This window comes from Apteryx rowi, unplaced genomic scaffold (genome assembly GCF_003343035.1).
Source record: "Apteryx rowi isolate R43461 unplaced genomic scaffold, aptRow1 scaffold_5, whole genome shotgun sequence".
NCBI lineage: Eukaryota > Metazoa > Chordata > Aves > Apterygiformes > Apterygidae > Apteryx > Apteryx rowi.
Genome location: NW_020450760.1, coordinates 1102435 through 1122483, shown reverse-complemented (window position 1 = coordinate 1122483; position 20049 = coordinate 1102435).

The following is a 20049-nucleotide window of genomic DNA, read 5'->3' as shown; positions in this document are numbered from 1 at the left end:
CCATGAGAGGGGAGGGTGCTCTGATACCAGTGCCAGGAAGGGGGACCCCAGGGCTGGTCTTTAATCAGAGCTCTGTAGGTATAGCTCTGTCTGGTGGTGAGTCTCTAACAGAAGCTCTCCAATAGGCACAATGCGGAGCAAAGGTGTGTGCACAAATTGCATGCCATCTTGCATGTAAGAAGGCAGGGAGCCTTGCTGGTATAACGTTAGCATAGGCAGTGAAATGTACACTTCTTGCATTTCTTCATTTGTAGCTCTCACAAGCTTTTGCAATAGTGTTCTCAGATGGACAAGTTAATTATGAACAAATGATTGTGCTTATGTTCTTGCATTAACCTGGCCTGGGGTAACTGCAGTGTAAGGTGACCACGTAGCAGTGGTTTGTCACTATGAACTATGGCATTCCTCATCCAGAGACATGGCAAATCTCCCAGCAGGGACCTGCAGCACCATAACCCACTGCCCCAGTTCCCCCAAATAGTCTCTGCCATGTCCACCACAGGAGAGTGGGCACCAGATCCGCAAGGGTGGCAGGGGACCCCTGGTGACCTCAGGGACTCTCTGTTACACAGCACAGGTCCAGAGATGTGCTTGGATAGGGGTAGGGATCATGGAAAGGACATCACAACTGTGACTGACAGCCAGGGAAATGCAGCCTTCAAGGTCAGACCATGGTCTGTTTAGTACGTCTGGTGCTATATTTGGCAGTGACGCCATGAGCTCGAAGCAAATATTCATTTTGCATTGATCTGTAGGCAGGGCAACAGTCGCTGAAGTTACCGTTTGCACTGTTGGCAATAAATGATAAACTGTCGGAGTTCACACCAACTGACTGTTGTATGGTTTTTACATGGTCAAAAATTCTTAATGCAGTTTCATTTCTGTCTTGAAAATAATCAAGCTTAGAATGGATTATTTCCCTTCCTCCATATAGTACCAAACATGGCAAGAAATTTTTTAATATTTCCATGAGCTGAGGCAGAGATCACAGAAAAAACATACACCCTTTCCAGCCAGGATTTCTTTGTCGATCTGCAAAGTTTTGGTGCTGTCAGCCACAGCTGTACTCCACACAGAAGCCAATTTGAGGCCAAAATGATTTTAAGGGTGAAAAGTTTCAGGCAGCACTGTGTGTCAAGTCAAAGCTTAGCTGAACAGCAGCACAAATCTGGAGAAGCAACTATCCTAGCCTCATGTCCTGCTCCTTGGCAGCAGGAACCACTGCCCTGCAGATACACCCTGAGTAGTCTGTAGGGACCACTCCCATAAACAACAGCACCTTGTCGTAAATGCAACCCTGCATTCATCCATGGCTTCCAGAAAACAGAGGTCCTTCTTGAGCTGCCTGGCTAGAGCTCTTTCCTAGCCCCTACTTTAGCTACCATCTGCCCAGATCAAGGCGTTTTCTATATGTCAGAGGAGCACCTTGCTTAGCATGTGTCTACCCTCTCCTATAACTCACTGACCTGCATCCAGCTGAACTCAAGAAATTAATGAAGGTCATCAAGCATCAGTTATTATCTCCTACAGCCAGACTGAAATGTCTAAATATCACATACTAGTTAAAGGGATCAATTAACGGAACAGCAGAAAGGAGGGAGAGATTGCTGCAGAACAGAAGAACATTCATATACATTGCACAGTGATGGAGCTAGATGGACGGAAGTGCCTCTGACTTATGCTAAAGCAGAAATACACTGAACTGTGTCCGTTTGGACCGCAAGGTCACCACTCCCAGCCAGGACTGATCTCTGCCCCACTCCAACAGCCACACTTGCTGCCAGGCACATGCAACACCGTACGATGGAGAGCCGGCTGAGCCACCACTCAGCCACATCCATCCTCACTTAGCCCTGAATAACATTGTTATATCATTTACCTCCAACAAAAATCCAACTAAGCCAGCAATGAAAAGAAACCTAGGGATGAGAAGTGTGTGCAGGGTGGGGAGCGGGCCATGGGGAGCTCAGGATTCATCTTGCCGAGGTCCGAGGCAATGCTGAAGGCCTCACTGTAATGAGAAGATGTGTCCAACAAGCTGTCTCCTAAAGCCATGTGTCAAGGAAACACAAAGCTGGTCTCAGAGGTATGTGGCAGCTCTGGAAAGCAGATTTCTCCTTCTCACTAACCATGTTGTGGGTGACGGGCACTTCAGAAACACTGTGTGAACTTTTGAGATCCCTCGTGCAGCTGGCTAGTGTGAAAGGGAGGAAACCTCTGCTGTCCTACCCCAGGCAGCAGCTATACCTTTGGCTCAGAATTGCTCCTGCCAAGAGCCAGCTTGAGAGGATCACCAGGGTCAACCAGAGCAAAGAAGTGTGCAGAAAACCCATGGTGGCGTAGCATCCACGAAACTTGCAGCTGGGCAAAATCTGCCCCCATCCTCCCTCAGGCCTCTGGCTCGGGACTGGTCAGGTTGTGGGTGCTGCATTACGCTGCCCCATTGGCAGATCCTCGGTGGCTGAGAGACCCCGAGTGCGGAGCAAATACACGGTGCTCATGGTCAGCTCTGCCCAACAGGCAGCGCCCAGGCGAACGTGCGTGCAGCTCCCCCGCAGAGACCTGACCTCCGGTGACACAGCAGTGTTCAGCCTGCCGCCGTCATACACTGCGCAATTATTCCCAAAGGAGTGACTGGAATTTGCTGATAAATGAAAACAGCTTTTTCTCTCCAGGTCTTGAAGGCTGATTACAGTCTCCTTGCCATCAGCTGTAGGAAAATTGCAAGTGCACAGAAGCCAGACAGATGGCAATTTCTTCAGCCCAGGAATGTATATACCCTATGAGTCCTGGTTCTCAAACTCCCTCTGCCCTCTGCTCTCTTACTTTTCTCTCCTAATATTCTATATGCTCTAATATGCTTTTTAGCCTGTAACTCTTTGGGGAAGGGACTATCATGTGTGAGGCTGGCTTGGTGCCTAGCAAAACTCACTTTTCAAATATTAATGGAGCTGTCAAGTGTCTCCTGCAGCGTTGCAGAGCAGTGCACACAGATTTCACCATGCCACAGTTCAACTGACACAGCCACGGTGTGTTTCTACCAGGTCAGCACACATCAAGCAAAGAATTAGGACATTAGGCTTTATTTTTATTGGCTGTCCTCCAAATAGTTAAAGTTTGTTTGCTTTGCTTTATTTTTGTTTGCTTTAATTTCTCCCTCATTACAGGAAAGTATCACCAAGAGAATTTTGGCAATCTCAATTCTCATTAAGTTCAAGAGAAATTAAATGTAAACAGCCTGTCTAGTTCAGCCAAAAACCCATAAATTGTGTTAATATACTACAGTCCATATTGTTACACCTATACTTAACTTTAATCACACAAGTGATTTTTAGTCTTTTTTCTGCATAGATTTAAGCATATAGATAAGCTTGGACACGACCAGGCTTGAAAACATTTAACATCATCCTATCTGCTTTATGTCTCCAGTTCAAAGTACTTGCCTGCAGCCATTAAAATATGCTTTCATCTCATAATGTAAGTAATAGAATTGAGCTGTGCCAAAAAAAAAAACCCTTAAAGTGGATTGTACTTGTTCCAGGCCAGGTGCCTGGTAGTAACCCTGGAAAGAACCAAGTTATGCTCAGAATGATGCAAGCCACAAGGATGTTTCACTGGGGGAAGGAAGTATTTGACCTTGTTCCCCCATGGAGCAGCCACATATTTAGATGGCCCCCTGTGCCCAGGATCCGAGCACAGTGCTGAATATTTATTCTCTCTGTGTTGCAGGGAAGAAGCTGTCTTTTACAGACTAGTTGTATTTTACAGACCACGAGACAAAATATGGAGAGCAGAGTGACTTGCCCCTGGACACACGTTGTGAGCCCACAGAACAGAGACTTGAACCCAGGGCCAAAGGCCCCCATGCATCCTTTAGCCACCAGACCAGCGTTGTCTGTCAGTCAGGCTAAGGCAGGCAATACGGCAATGGAGAATAGTTTCTTGCCATCTCACCCTTCTAAAATCTGTGGTGCTGAGACGCAAAAGGTGCCAGCACAAATATATCCTTTCTGGCTTAGGGAGTCCCTGCGTTGCCTACTGCTGGAGGCCAAGCATGGCAGAGGAATATCACTGTGTGCGTGCCCTGTTCCTTACACTTCCGCTGGACACCTTCAAGCAGCTATATTTTGTTATTCATTGTGGTTGTGTTTTTTCTTTAACTGTTGCAAAATTTATCTAAAAGAAATAGCAATGCACGTGAGGAATGGACATCCCATGCAAAATGGCACCGTTTTAATCACACCCTACGCAGACAGTTTCAGTGCTGCTGAACCATACTCATTCCAGGGCTTCTATCTGAGCATGCTGTTACTATATACCACCACCATCCCTATGTTCTTCTCCTGTCTTCCAGCACCACATCTATCATCATCTATGACTAGATCGGTGATGGGGCCAGACCCCTACATTATACCCCTGATGTGGTGGCCCTGAAGGCTGAGCCATTTAAACTCAAGGACAGCTTCCTCTAAATGAATTTCTTGAACATGGACATGTTCCCTTCACTCCGGGTGCTCTCAGCCAGGCACTGCCTGTCACTGCTGCCCACAGCATCCCCACGCAGGCTTGTGCTGTTTCTTACCAGCCACTGCTGGACATGGGTACCAGCTTAGACAAATACTTGGTCTGCCCTGGTAGGGCTGCTCTTACATGCCTGGGCTGAGGTTGATGCTAACATCCTTGTTGCTTCTCACTGATGTCTGCGTACAAAATGGACAGTCAACCTGGATGAGGAGACAATGCTCCAGCGTGATCAGCTGCACTCCACTTCCCTTGCAGGAGATCTTGGATATAATATTATCCCCCTGCACTTGCTGCCCTACACCCTCTCACGGTGCGCCTGAGGGCTCCCAAAGTGCTGTTGTCTTCATTCTTAAAAACAGTCATATTTGAGTAAAAACAGAAATGATGGTCACATAAATCAGAGAGGAAGTAAAAGTTTTATATCATCTTTTTATTGTAATGAGTCCACAGCTCTACAACAATAACTTACTTCCCCTGTGCTTTAAACTGTCACTGTCACTGACCGCTCTGTGAATAATTCTGCAGTTTTCCAGTTTGTTCCTTTAACCCATTTCACTTTTTCACTTCTTCTTTGTTTGAAGGTCTCTGACCTTCACCAAAACTAATAAACTAGTATCACAAGATTCAACAGCAAGTTTTCCCTGAGCATGTCAGTGCCCTCCTGCTGCCTTCACATCAAGCCAGGATGTCTGCGACACCCCACACACTGCCAGACACCCTGGCCCAAACTGGTTTCCCTGACAGCAAAGGGCCTCAAGCTCTCTATAGCCCCAGCCTCACCACTTGAAAAGACGTAGGTTTCCCAAAGGCCATGATTGCAATTTTGTCAGCACCCACATGCACCAGCAGATACCAAATGGGATTTGTCCTCAGGTGTCCCTTGGAGACTGAAACCCAAAGGAGTGGGAAAGCTGTGAAATTTTTTAAGTTCTCATTCTCTGAGTACCTGGGTACAAAGGTACCGAGCACGGCAGCTCACAGCCAGCACAACCCTGAGGTCTGCTCAGTCTGGGGAGGTCAATGCCCTGCCAGCCGATCCTTAGCATCCCTCTGGTCCCTCTCGCTGACCAAGCTGCTCATGGGCTGGAGGAACAGAGCAATGTGTGCAGAATGTCAGCTGTCGTGGAGATGGCTTTGAAACTGAGAATCCAGAGGCAAACCAGGGAAAACAACTGAGTTAACTGTGTGTTCAACCCTGCCAGAGAGGCATCCCCTGTGTTTCCAACCAGAGATCAGCAGTGACCAGACCCTTCCTCGCTCCCATGGGGACTGAAGGAACTTGCCAGAGGTGGAAAGGACCTGATAGGGACAGATGTTGGGCGGGGTCCATGTGGCCTGTCTTCAGCCAGTCTTCCCTAGGTGAAGTAGGAAAGATGCCCAATAAAAGCTCTGTGGGCTTTTATCCAGTACGATCCCAGAGATGATGCCTTGCCAAATGTGTCCTTTCAAATATCACAAACTGAATTTGTAACACAGTCAAAATGGGGTTTATGGGCCACATTGCCCAGGAACCGCATTCCAGCTGTCTGCACTGGGAAAGGACTAGGGTGGGGAAGGCCATTAATTCTTGGAAAACTGTCTTATAAAGTTAACTCCATCCAGCTAATTTACCTTGGGGCATAATTTTCTTCCTGGAGCACTCAACTCCATTCTTCTGAGAAGTCAGTTTGGCTGATGGCTGGATATCACAGCCTTATCATTTTTAGTTCATTTGTAAATTATCTTATGCAGACTGGAACATGCAAGTTTTTAACTACTTTATGGAATGGAAGGGGCAGAGAAAAGTTACGCTCGTTGGTCAAGGAAAACTCATCAGCAAAGCAGGGTGGCCAACACTAGGAGGGTGTAACCAGAACTTCATCCCCAAGCTCCAGGGCAGTTGCCCAACTCCATACTTGCCTGGATCAAGGAATCCCAGGTGTCCCACCTGAAGAAAATCTACTGCTTTAAGACCATTTCAGTTATGGGGGCTCCCAGAGATCCAACATTTTAAACCATTTTACTAGATGCAAAGCTTTCTGCATCTTGTTCCAGGGGGCGCCCTTGAACGCTTAGCTTTTGCACCTCCGAAACCAGCAGTGCTCAGACATCGGCCCTGCATGGAGCACACTGGGAGAGGATGACTGTCACAAGAACAGCATACCCAAACATGTGCGCTCCCTCCCACACACAACTGGGTCATTTCCCCATAGCAACTAGAACAACTGTTTTTACCTTAAAAATAAAAAACCCTGGAGAAGCATTTGAGATTTTTCTTTAGTTGACATTTATGTCATGAGTTCAGTGCTTTTTTGAAGCGTCAGCTACTCTGTTTTTATTTCATCTCCCTTCCTTCCCTCCCATCTCCTAAGAGGGCTAATTCTCTCTTCTATCCTCCCATATACTTCTCTTCTGACTTGCCTGTTTCTCCTGTCTATATACCAACCCATCTCTTGGTTCTCTTTTCTTGCTTTCTTAAGTATTTTGCCTCCCTCTCTGATCATCTTCTCTTCCACAGACACAATTCCTGGCTGCTGTCACTCTCTGGATATCAATTTTCCAATTTAAAAAAACCCATCTCCCAACAGGGGCTGCAAGCTTGGGCCCTCTCTTCATGCTTCCAGCTTTAGCTTCTAAGCCTGTTTGCTTGAAACAGTGTGAACAACTGTCAGGGCTGTTGGAAAGAGGGAGGAAGGCCATCATCACGGGTGCAGCTAACTCCCCCCCATGGGCTGCCCACCACATTGCTGTTTGGGCTTCACCAGTGTAAGGCAGCAGCCACACTAGCATATCTCCTTTTGTCTATCTCCCTGTGATTCTTACGAAACAAAATTCAAAACCTTCAGGACAACAAGGAGACCCCCCCCCTGCTCCTCGAGACACAAAGCTCAAGTGTAACTTGGGGACAGGGGAAGGAGTGGTGGGTGACACACTCAGATATACACATGTAAAAGTTTCAGGCAAACCTGGCAATTCTGTTTCTGCTTGCAGCAGAGATGCCCACAGATTCAAATCTGAAGAAACTGCCCATTTGCTCTGTGGATACGAATGCAAAACTACTGGAGAAATACGAAGCAGGTGTATGCTCCCTTTGCATCATGGCTCAGCGCCCAAGGACAGCCCTTCATGGGGGCAGGTGCCGGCAGGCAGTGCTCTCCAGGAGGGGATTTGCATGATGCCAGACACGGACCTATCAGCAAGGGCAGCCACTGGAAACAAATGTGCCTGGGAAAAGGGTGGCAGCGGTGCCGCATGGTGGCTGGTGGGAGCAGGAGGGAGCACAAGTTGCCCCCACTCTAGACCAGCCCTGCTCCTCTGGAAAGCTGTTCCCTGACCTCTCCCTGTACGGCTCCTTCATGTCCAAGGAAGCAAAGGAAAAATAACAGAAATTATATCAGACAGATCCTTGAACCATGTGAACTGGCTCTCAAGGAGGGTCCCAGCCCCATTCTTCTGGGATGGCAGTCAAACAGACTGATCATTTCTTCCTAAAACACTCTAGCGGCTCCAGTTCTCGCTGCTCTGTGTTTCTAATGGACAAGCCCTGTGTATCCTGGCTGTGAGACATGGGTTGGTGGGACAAAGAGTGCAGTGTCTGGTGTGTGGGACATGAGGGGGGACTGTGTCCACTCCCTCCATTTCTGCCCAGAAATGTCTCGCCCCACAAATTCCATTCACGCTTGCAAAAACTAACTGTGGAGATTAGCTGACCTCTGAAAGGGGGACACACACATGGACAGATCCTCCCAGAAGCTTTGGGAGTTTGTTCATCTTTACTCTGAACTCCCTCTTGGTGCCCTTGCCTTGGCATGCAGCCCTGCACCTTCCTCCCTAGGAGGGAGCTAGAGGATGGAAGTTCCCTGGCTCTGACACGCACCCCTCACATCTCCCCCACGGACAGCACCGGCATCCCTGGCAGCAGAGCCTTCACCCAGGGAAGGTGCTGCAGCACCACAACAGAGCCTTGGATAAATCACTTCATTCATTTCTCTGTCCCCTAAAAAAAACAGCTGCCACACAAAGCATGCGCTGAAGATCAGTCATGCTCAAACTGTTTTAAAACTCAGAAAATGTAAAGGACCATCTTTGCTACAGCCCTGGCTTCCTAGAGCCCAAAGAATGCCTGAAAAGGAGGTTTATTTTAGGAGCAAAGAAAATGTAGAACTCCTGAGCCGTGCATGTCTCATGGGCAGTTCACTGGTGTCTCCTGCTCCAAACTGTATCTCACTGACATGGGGGCTGCTGAGTTATGTGAGACCCACTGGTAGGAGGAAGCAAATCAGCCTGGGCTGCAGAGGTGGACATTTCCAAATAACTTCAAGGACACTCACACAGCCTGGTCCCATCCGTTGGGTAGTACTGGCACCTGGCAGGAACTTTGTCATCTGCTGCCTCATATACTCTTGATCATGCACCTTGGAAATGAATAGAAACTACAATAAAGAAGGACTCAGTGGGTCTACAGATGTATGTGACACGTTGGGGAAGAGTCAGCCCCACTCTGTAAACAGAAATGGCACCTTGCAAACCCACTGGAGTTCTTGGAAGAGGGTCAAGAGAGCCGATAGGCTGTTTGGTTTTCGAAAGGCATTTGGCAAGCTCTGTCACCAAAGGGTCTGAAAGAAACTAGGCAGCAACAGGATGAGAGCAAAGGTCCTCACAAGGATGAGCAGCAGAGTAAAACTCAGAATCAAAGGGCAATTTTCACATTGAAGAGGTGTCCTTCCCTGCAGGGTTGTGCTGGGGTCTCTCCTGGGACCTGGACAGGGGTGAGCAGGCATGGGACAGCATCTGCTAATGATGCCAAATTATTCATGGCACTATAAGTGACCTTAGACTAAGCAAGGTGGTGTTCAAATGACAGGTGACAGTCAGAGGAGATATATGTAAATGGATGCAAATGAGAAATAATCCTTGTTTTACATATAAAACAGAGAATCTAAATAAGATCCTGGGCAGATAGCTCTGTGGAGATATCAGCTAAGGAAAGGAAGTGGCCAGAAACCTCAAATCAAATGCTAGGCATTACTAAGAGAGGAAAAAATGAACAGCCCAGGAACGTGAAATCATGCTTCAGCCCAAATGCCTGGTGGCCCCAGCTCAAGGACTGTGTGCTGTCCTAATCCCTCCATCTCAAGGAGATGGCAGCAGAACTGCAGAAGGTCCAGAGCAGAGTTACCACATTAGCAGCAGTATGGAAGAGCTTCTGGATGAGCAATGACTACACAGGATAGGACTTTCCAGGCTGGAAATGGGACAACTGAGGATGGAGGTCTGCTAAATCACTGAGGATGGGGGAGGGTGGGAAGGAAAAAACTGTCTCCTCCTACATAAAAGAGAAAGAGGAAGGTAGTAGGCACAAGACCCAAAACTGGAAAAATGAAGTGTTATATCACACAGTGTGTAATTAAACTGCAGCAGCTCCCTGCTACAGGACACTGCGGTTGCTAAAAGTTAACATGGATGCAAAAAGCAACCAGACAGGGATGGAGAGGGAACAACAGGAACAAAAAACGCTGAGGGATCTTAAATACAGACATGGCTCCGGCACAGGAAATCTGTGAGCCACAAATTGCTGGCATCTAGCAGAGTATTTGGGGATGTATCACTATGCACTTCTCCCATATTTTCTGCTTTTCCCTGGAATCTAATTCTGGCCACTGACATGGAGAGGGTGCTGAGCTAGATATATCTTTGGTTTGGTCCATTCCAGCTATTCTTCATCCACTCCTGATCTACCCCAGCTGTTTGAGGCATGTGGATTGTGTCATTTGGCTCCTGACTATCTGAATTTTTTGTATATTTTTATGATTTTGATATAGTGCCCAGAAGCTCAAGAGGAGTGGTCAGTGCCATTGTGAAAGGTCACCCTCAGACTTTGTCAAACCTCAGTCACACTCATTTTCAAGATCAAATGTAGTCTGGGAAATCAGATGGGTAAATCAGTCTCCTCATAGTCCTCCCTAAAAACTCTCTTATATTCTTTTTCTTGCTGTCACCCAGCAAAAAAACATAACATGACTGATACTATGTTAAATATAGAAAACATATTTACAGAGAAGAACTACATTTATAAATTCAAGGCAACTTTATCTTATCAAAAACTCCCAGAGCTTTTCACCCTGGTCAAAGGAGTTCTGGTTTCATGGGAGCCTGGAGACCTGCCTCATCACATCCCTGTTTACAGCTAGAACATGTGTTTATGTTTCAGTTGTATCAACAAGAATAAACATCATGAACAAACATCACTTCTTGGTTCGATGCCTTGAAAAAACAGGGAGTTGTGGGAAATTCCACTCTTGCCACAGCTCTCAGGAGGCCTCGCTTCTCAAGAAGTGATATGAGAATGTAGCTCCTTGATGCCAAGAAACTTGAGACTTGGAAGGACCATCCAGTGGCATGACAGAAGTCCTGTCCTTCCACTCTGCTCTTATCTGGTGACCTCCCACAGTGCAGCCAACACTTTGTCACAGTCTGGTCTAATCCCTGCATGGACACTACAGTGTGGTGAAGAAAACAGACTCCTGACCTTGAGAGAATGCAGAATCCTCTAGGGTGATCTTAACTATGTTTTCCATCTCTTCCTTTGCCCTTTCTCTTAGTACAATAGGTCAATATTTTAAAAATGTAGAAAGATTTGCCATTTGTCACCCCAGCTCTCTGCTCCATTAACCTCTCAGTTACACCGTATTTATAAAAACAACCCTTCAGATAAAGTCCATAGAGCCTTCACCTCCTCTTTCTTTGTCTCAGCTTCCCAGTCCTGACTGCCCATGGGTGATGGCCAGACTGACAGTGGGTGAGAAGTGATGATCCATTGCACATACACACTCGGACAAACTGTAAGTGAGCTTGGCTTGGCCACAGGGCTCACAGGATTATAACACTGCTGGAAGGGGACCCTGGGGGTCTCTTGTCCACCTTCCCATTCAAAACAGCACCATCCCCAACATAAGATCAGGTCAGCTCATGCCTTTGTCTAGCAAGTCTTGAAAATCTCCAAGAAGAGACACCACCACCTCTCTGAGCTGTATCACCCTACTAGGAAAGAAGTTTTTCCCTAATGTTGAACCTGAACTTCCCAAACCATAATCTGTGGCTGTTTCCCTTTGGTATGTCACCTGGTACTACTGAGTTCAGCTCTGTCATCGCTGCAACTACCCTTTGGGTAGGTTGCTATTAAATTGTCCTTTATCCTTGTCTTTGCCAGGAGAAGCAAGCCCAGCTTCTGCAACTTCTTGTCATAGGCCATATGCTCTAGACCCCTTGGCACTCCTCTGCTGGACCCTCTCAGGTTTCTCCACATGCCTCTTGAACTGGTGGGACCACAACTGGACACAGTATTCCAGGTGCAGCCTCACCAGCATCGAGCAGAGGGAGGCACTTCCCCAGTCTGCTGACCACACTCCTTCTAAACTTGCCTGGTTCATGGTTTACTTTATCCATGTTGAAAGCATACTGCACTGCTGGAACATATTTGCCATGGTGTCTCCTGTAAGCCTACGTCCACCATTGTGTCAGGGCTTTCCCCTTTCCCCCTGTTCTGCTGGGCAGGTGGTGGCACCCTGTAATGCTTAGGACATTAATTCTTGCTAAAATATAACTTCAAGTAGGTTGCAGGCAGGCACCTATTTGAAGGGGGCCTCTATTACCAACAATCAATGTCACTCAAATCCCAAGTCACTCCACCTCGTGCAGGGAATATTTTGCACTGTCCATTATGGCCCAGATGCACAGACCCCAGAGGAGTAGGAACACACTTTCCACTCTGAGTTACATTCACGCTGGCACAGAGCTGAACCCAAGCAGTTGGGAGATTAAGCCAGCAATAGGCTTGGGTAAACATGTGATGTGTCTGGAAAGAAACTCCATTCCTCTCCTACAGCAAATCAATGCACTGAATAACATAGGCAGCCTTGCTTAATGAGGAATATACTGACCATCAAACAGTCACACTGAGAGGAAGGGACATGCAGTCACTGTCCTTTGACAAGCTGATGAAGGTGATGAAGCTTGAGCCCCACTGCTGACTTGGCTGGGCTCCTCCATCCCTCTGCAGAGAGGCAAATACCCCTCTCCCTCCTGTGCTGGCTGAGAGCTACAGGCCACCTTGCTAACAGCAGTTTCCACTACTTGGGCAAATCTCTCCGGCACATGTTTTCAGGAAATGAGATGTGTAGGATATTGTTGGGAATCCTTCTGGCAAAGAGTCATGGTCTTCCAAAACTAGTGACTGTTATGGGACCAGCAGCTGCCCCATCTCAAAGCCCCCTGACATTAGCTACCAGCACAGCAGTGGGGGAGATGCCAGAGGTGTCTGTCCAGCCTTCGCTCTGGGGGTCTTTACAGCCCTTTGCATTTTCAGAAGCAAAAGGAAGCTGTATCACAATACAGCATGAGATGTTGTAACGCTAAGAGAACAAGGCTCCCACTGACCCTCAGTGACTCTTTGCCAATAGAAAAAGAGTTATAAACAGAGCTTCTCACAGCTTCAGCCAGATCCTGTCTACTTCAAGCAACAGCCACTCTTAGAGGCAGGCCATATGTGACCAAAAGCACTTGTGCAGCTTAGTTACACCCCCTGGGCTGGCTTGGCTTGCAGCTGCTGTTTGATGAGCCATGCAGATGTGCAGCCTTGGCCAAGCTGAGGTGCCAGCTGTGAGTTTGCTCCCCAGATCCTTTCTCTCTGCAGAGGAATAAGGCAGGCACTCCTGAATGGTGGGGCTACCCACACTGTGGGTTTGCACTGGAAAAAGTGCAAAAGAGCCTGCTGGGAGGTCACCAGGGACTGTCGGTCTCCTGATGCTGAGGGGTACCTGGTGGCCTCAACTCTGCTGGGCGGGTGCATTTTATGATACAGCCACAAGGCCGGGTCCCCAAATACGTGCCCACATCCTGTGCACTCCTGCTTGTGGTACATATATAGCCAGTGCCACCACCAGCTGCTCCCCTGGAGGGATGAAGTGGTTTTTGCAATGCAAAGGGCTGGGCAACCCAAAGGAGGAAAACAAAAAAGATCTCTGTGAGTTCCTTCTCACTGCATTGTATTTCAAGGTTAATCTGATGAGAAATTTCCTCTTTACAGCACCAGGTGGCCCAGCACCTCCGCAGGTGTTGAAGCAGCGCTGCCCTGCCTATGCTGGCTGAGCACCATGGGGACCATGGGGAACCTGGGCCAGCAGAGGAGTGTGTCCCCAGTTCTCACTTACAGCCAGAAGAGAGGTCCCTGGCTCCATCCTTTCTGAGGCTAAAGGGGAATTCATCAGTGCTGAAACCTTGGAAGTCCAGTGTTGTGCAAAACATTTGAGGCTAACATAAACATCTTTACATTTATGAAAATGAAAATCAGATGGCATCTGAGTGAAACCAGAGTGCCATCCCCTCAAGGCAGCTCTCTCCCATTTCTTCATAAAGCAAAGAAGCTGCTCCTCCGGGAAGGGTACAGTTTTCCTACCAAATGACTCAGCCTATGCTCTGTCTTCTGCTGTAGCAACAGCAATGCTTTGACATGCTCCCTAAAGCATGCAGAAATCTGAGCTTCCACCAAACTTGGCAGCCTTGGCTGTTACCAAATGCTTGGAGAGACCATGTGATTTCCTCGAATTGTTTCTTTTCCCGTATCCTTCCAGCCATGCCAGCCCTTAAATACAAGCTGCTGCACTGTGCTGGGCTGGGAAATGGAAAGCTCTAAACACACAGCTTAACCCTGGAGGGTTTGGCAGTGCAGCCTCCACTGCAGGCCAGGACACACACTAGCTAGGTGAATGCCAGCTTGGGCTCACCTACATGACCTTGCAGATCTTCTTACCCCCCCCACCCCCGAGCCAGCTCTTCTGGAAATAGCCCCTTTCCCTCCCAGAGCTTCCCATTCCCCAGCCCCAGCTCCAAACACCCTCCTGGTGGGAGAAGCTCATCCCAGCCATATCCCATGGCTGCTCTGCTGGCCGGGCAGGATCCGAGACATCTCCTGTGAGCACCCTCTTTGTGGGACAGGAGGCAGGGAGCCACTACTGGGGCAGAGGACAGATAACACAGGAGCCACTTCTGCGTCAGACCAACTGCAAGGGGCTGGTTGCAGGTAGGGAGAAGAAAGGTGAATTAGGCAACAGGAATGGTGAAATGAGAGACTGTGATCCTCATGAGTTGGTAAAATGAACTCAGTGGAGGCAGATTTCAGAGATTCAGATGTGATAGGAGAGATCCCAGGGTAGGTCAGTCTAAGGGGAAAGTGGAATTTCAAGGAGCTGGCAGCTCCTTGGGAAATAATATCAAGGTTATGAAGAAATATCCCAATGCAGAAGGAGGATGTGGAGTGTGATGGGAACTCAGCTGAATCATAAATTCCTTAATCCCCTGAAGTTTAAGGGGGAATTGTAGAGGAAACCAACAGTTGTTCAAATTCCAGTAGATTCACATAAAACTATGTCACAAGCATCTGGCGAGCAACTGAAAAGGCAAAGCACAGATGCAAGCACAAAGCAAGGGATGAAAAGCAGCAGAGGAGCACAGCTGTAAGTGTTTGGCAGGTGATGGGAAGGGCGGCTGAGAACGGGAGCTGGTACCTGCTGCCCTTTTCACTCCTGCCTTTGCAAGGAGGGTGAACTGCAGCCACCATCCTGGTGGGACCAACCTCCTTGGCAGAGGGCTGGAACAGGACAAACCTCCTCGAGACTGTGGGACCTGGTTGGAAGCATGTTTGCTCCAGGAGCAACGTTGGCTTAAGCAACCTCTGTCATTCCCCGCCACCACTCCTCCTACCCCCTCCCCAGGCCTCCTCATCCCAAGCAGTGCCGTGCTGTGAACTTGACAGGGAACCCATCCGCATTAAACATTTGCTCTGCAAGCAAGTCCTATCCCCAAGCAGACCCTCAGTGAGGCTTGCGAGGGAGCTGCCCAAACAGCTGCAATAGCACAGGGTGGTGGACAAGCGGCGGGGACACTCATGACAACTACACTGCCAAAAAATAAATGAAGTAACACAATGCTAACAAACTGTGTGTCAAACTGCAGCCTAAACAAACTGGAGATTTTCAGGGATGGGTTTCATCAGGCTGCCCTGCCCCAGCATAGCATGTTTAGAAAACTGGTCAGAGCCATCTTGCAGCCATTCATCGATACATTCGAGAGGAATGTGGTTCTCCTAGAAAAGGGCAAGCAGTGCTGATCTTTGAAGAGGAGGGAGGAAAGAAGTCATGGAGTTATATCTTGAAATAATATTGGTAAAAATAAAGAGTTTTAAGCATGAGAAAGATAACAAGTCAATAAACCAAGGTAGATTTACCCAGAACAAATTTGGTTAAAACAATTTGTTTTCCTTCCATGGCAGGAGTTTCCCCTCACTGTGAGCAGAACAGCTGTAGATGTTGCTAATCTTAACTTTAATGAGGTTTTTGACACTGTCTCAAATATCATTCTCAAAAGTGACCTAGGGAATGTCCTTGCTATTGCTAAGCCCTGTCCCCGACAGTGGCAGCAGGCACCACTTTCAGCAGCAGCGAGGACAGGTTTCACTGCACTGACCTGGGAAGCGCCATATGTCTCTTGTGGTACCCAGACCACTGGCAGGGGTCTGCTCTTGAAAAGCTCCTGGAAGAAAGATACAAACCTGGTTGGAGAATCACAAGCAGAGAGCAAAACTGCACAGAGGTATTGAGTGTGGCTCCACAGAAGTCTGTCATGGGCCCATTATTATCCACTTGTTTCGTTCATGATTTGGATGACCAAATGCAGAGGACTGTCACAAGAGCTTCAGGGACTGCAAGCGTGGTGGGGGCATGGGAGGGGACAGGATATGATCTTGCAATTATATAGGGAAAAAAAATCAATAAGATGCAGTTCAGCCAGAACAAGTTCAGCATACTACAGTGACGTAGGAATAAACAACTGCAAAATTACAGGGAGGAAATGACCAGTTCAGTAATAACCCTGTAAAAAATCCAAACACACTGCAGTATTGAAGGGTCACAAACGGGCTATGTCAACACATTTTTGCGAAAAAGGAAATCTCTTGCTGGGACCTGCAAAAAGGAATGACACCTACACAACATGTAAAGTAACTCTCCTGCTCCTGCTGTCATCATGAAAGCTGGTTACTGTACAGTATCCGGACTTGGCACTCCACCTCCAGAGTGTCGAAAAGACAATAGAAAGCATGAGTGGCAGTCCAGAAAATATGACAGCTGAGAAAGTGTTGAAAGAACCAACATTGCTTAATTTAGCATAGACTGGGGAGACGGGATACTGGCCCTCAAACAGGCGAAGAATTCTTCTCGAGAGAAGGGAATTAAATGCAATAGGCTGAGGTTGAGCTGTTATCTGGGAAGAGAGGTAATGGGATGGTGTAGGGTGGCATGACATGGCATTGCATGGCATCTCTGAATATATTTAAGATCGGACTAGACAAATATTTTGCCAGAGAGACCTTAGGTAGGACAGACCCCGTCTTCGAAGAAGGAGAAACATCATTTCTGAAGGTCCCTTCCAGGTCTGCTCTTTGTGATTGACACTGATGTTACCCTCTTGCCTTTAGGCAACAGGTCACCTCATCCTCAGACTTCAAAACTACGCAGAACAGCACCGACGAGCAGGGACGCCCTGCGGAGGGAGGGACAGAGAGCGCAGATCACAAGATGCTGCTTCTCTGCAATACCAGGGGCTGTCCTGAGGACCCAAGGCAAATCCTTGCTGCAGGAGATAAATGCCCTTCCCACACAAGAGCTGGTTGATCGTACTCCCCCACCAGGGAGGCCAGACTCCATTTCTCTGTACAGAGACAGCCTGGCTCTTGCGAGGTGGGTGATTTGCCTCGGGCTGGAGAAAGCCTTTGAATTTTGGCCTTGCCTGAGCAAGCAGCCCCTTCCAGCCTGCTCCTGTCTCAGCAGTGGGGAAGAGGGACAGACTGACACCCCGGACACACAACCGGTCTCCTCTGCTCCCCTTTCCAACAGCAGCCCTATTGCTGCTACCACTACTCCTTCTCCTTTCTTTGCCCAGTTTTCCCCAGCCACATCTTCCCTTTGGGGACAAGCCCAGCCTGGGCAGGTTTTTGGCAAGTCCGGTGTGCCAAGCTGGAGTCAGCAGCTGGTGCATTACTGTGCAGGGTGGGTGCAAGCTCGGAGAGCTGTGGCTCCCAAAGGGAAGGTGGCTGATGGCCAGAGGAGCTCTGAGGCCCTGGCAGAGTGTGACAATGGGGGAGATTTAGGCCAATGAGCCCATCTGGGCATGGCAGGGAGCCCTTCCTCTCCCACAGTGTGGGCTCCCCACATCCCATGGGCTTCTTCCACACTCTGCAGCACGGGGGCTCATGGGGAGCATGGGCCAGCCTGGAAACAGGGGACTAAGCACCCCTGAGACACAGGGAAGCAGCTGAGGCATGCAGAAATGGGCTATCACTGGGCAGAGGGTGAGCAGAGAGAGCTGTGGACATGCACAGACACACAGATCCTCACTTAACATCGCTTACAGATACACTGCAGGTGGTTAAAATAAAACAGGCACACGCTTCACTCCAGGCTGCTAGGGCTAATCTCACAATATTTTTAACCCTGGAGGTCAACAACCCTGTTTAACTTCATAAAACAGTCCATATGAGCACATGCACACGTATTTCCAGGATCCCACATGCTGGATCTACAGCCGAGAGTTGCAATGTTGTCGCTGCCACCCTAACAGTGGTCACCTCCGCTCCAGTGACTTCCTTGGCACGGGCCTGGTGTCACACCGCACAGCTGCCCCAGAGCCACACTTCCCACTGCCCCAGAGCCACACTTCCCACTGCCCCATGGAGACCTAGCCTGGCAGCCACATGACTCCACCGGGGTTTGGTGCAGGTCCGTCCTGCCCCGACGGGGAAGTGTGGAGCCCCACTTCCTCCCGGCTTGGATGTCTTCTGAGAAATTCAGCTCTGGTCTAGCTTTGATCCCAACCCCTGGCTGCATGATGGCTGTTTTCCAGCAACACTCTCAGGAAACCGCTGGCTGATGGTTTCCTTGTATACTGTGAATGCATAAAATTTACTGGCAGCTCTCTGATTCTCCAGGGACCTTGTTTCTGAGCAGCCAAAAGAGGAAACGCTGCCAGAGTCCTGCATCTTGAGCCTCTGTTGGGGCAGCAGGAGCTTGGCATTTCACTCTTTCAGTCACCATCTCCCAAACTATCCTCCCTCCCCTCGACAAGTATCTGATACACAGAGGCATTTTCCATAGTGTTCACAAAATAATCCCAGCCCGGGTGATTATCATACAATCTTGGAGAAAACATCTGAATCATGACTATTTTTAATTGCAGTCTCATAGCCTGAACTCCACCTGCCTTGGTTTCCTTTTCTCAAAAAAGAATCAAGATGGGAAGCTCCTGACAGGGCTGGTTATTAAAGACCATGTGGGTCACAGCACAGAGCAAAAGGCTCCCCACTACATCCCCACCAGCCCAGACAGCCGTTTAATAAAGAAACTTTGACTTAACACTTGTTTCTCATGGTGGTGCCCCTCATGCCAGACTCCTGCTGCGGGGTGCGCACAGCTGGAGCCCCACACGGCCCAGGGACTCCGCAGCCACTGAGGGGCTGCAGGGAGGCATCAGGCACAGGCGCCTGTGTGCAGAGCTGCCTCAGCACCCCAGCGCACCGAGCTGTCTGCCAAACCCCAACAGCAGGAATGGGGAAGCCTCTGTGCAGGCTGTGAGAAGGTCCAGGGCCTGTTTCCGGGGAAGGAAAAAGCAAAGCCCTCAGCCACCCAGCAGAGCAGGGGGCACGGCTGCACCAGCAGCAAATGCTGTGCACAGGGTATGGGGCTGAGTTGGGACCAAGAGATGGAGCAAGGTGATATGAAACAGGGGACGAGGAGGAGCTGAGAGGACATCTGCAGTCCCAGAGCGAGCAAATCACTCTGCAGTGAAGGCCAGAGAGTGGCTGAAGGACTTTCAGCCAGGAACGAGGCCGGGGACCCCAGCCAGGGAGCTGCTCGGGCAAAGAGAGCTTCAGCCACGAAGCAGGGTCAATGTGGGGATGGCCCTGGAGCAGCGCTTTTGTACAGTGCAGATCCCAGGAGGGGAAGACGGGTGAGTTGATGGAGCTTTTACAGGAAACGGCTTCAGCATAAGTGCAAAGGGAGAAGGAGGCACGTCCCGTGTTGCCTCTGCGCCCCCACATGGAGCTGCTCCTCACACTCAGCTCTCCTCCTCTCCCCACCTGCTTTAGCCCCTGCTCATTGCAAATGGACCAGCGACAGCCAGAGAAGGCAGGACTCAGCGCCCTGGTGAGGGGTTAGCAGCAACATGCTTGGACGGGAAAAAAACTCAATGTTTTGCACCACAGACCATGTGTTCAGAAAGCCACATGTCCATCGCATGCAGTTCACTACATGGGGTACAGCACTTGGACAGCCAGATATGGCCCCCTTCGTTTTGCAGAAGAGCACCGGTTTTAGGTCACCCCCTGCTCCCTCCAACCTCAGTACTGCAGGGCCACAGGAGGAAGCACGGTGTCGCAACAGCCACGAGCTTGCCGAGGCTCTGCCTCGAGCGAACCACTGGCGTAGTGGAAATCCT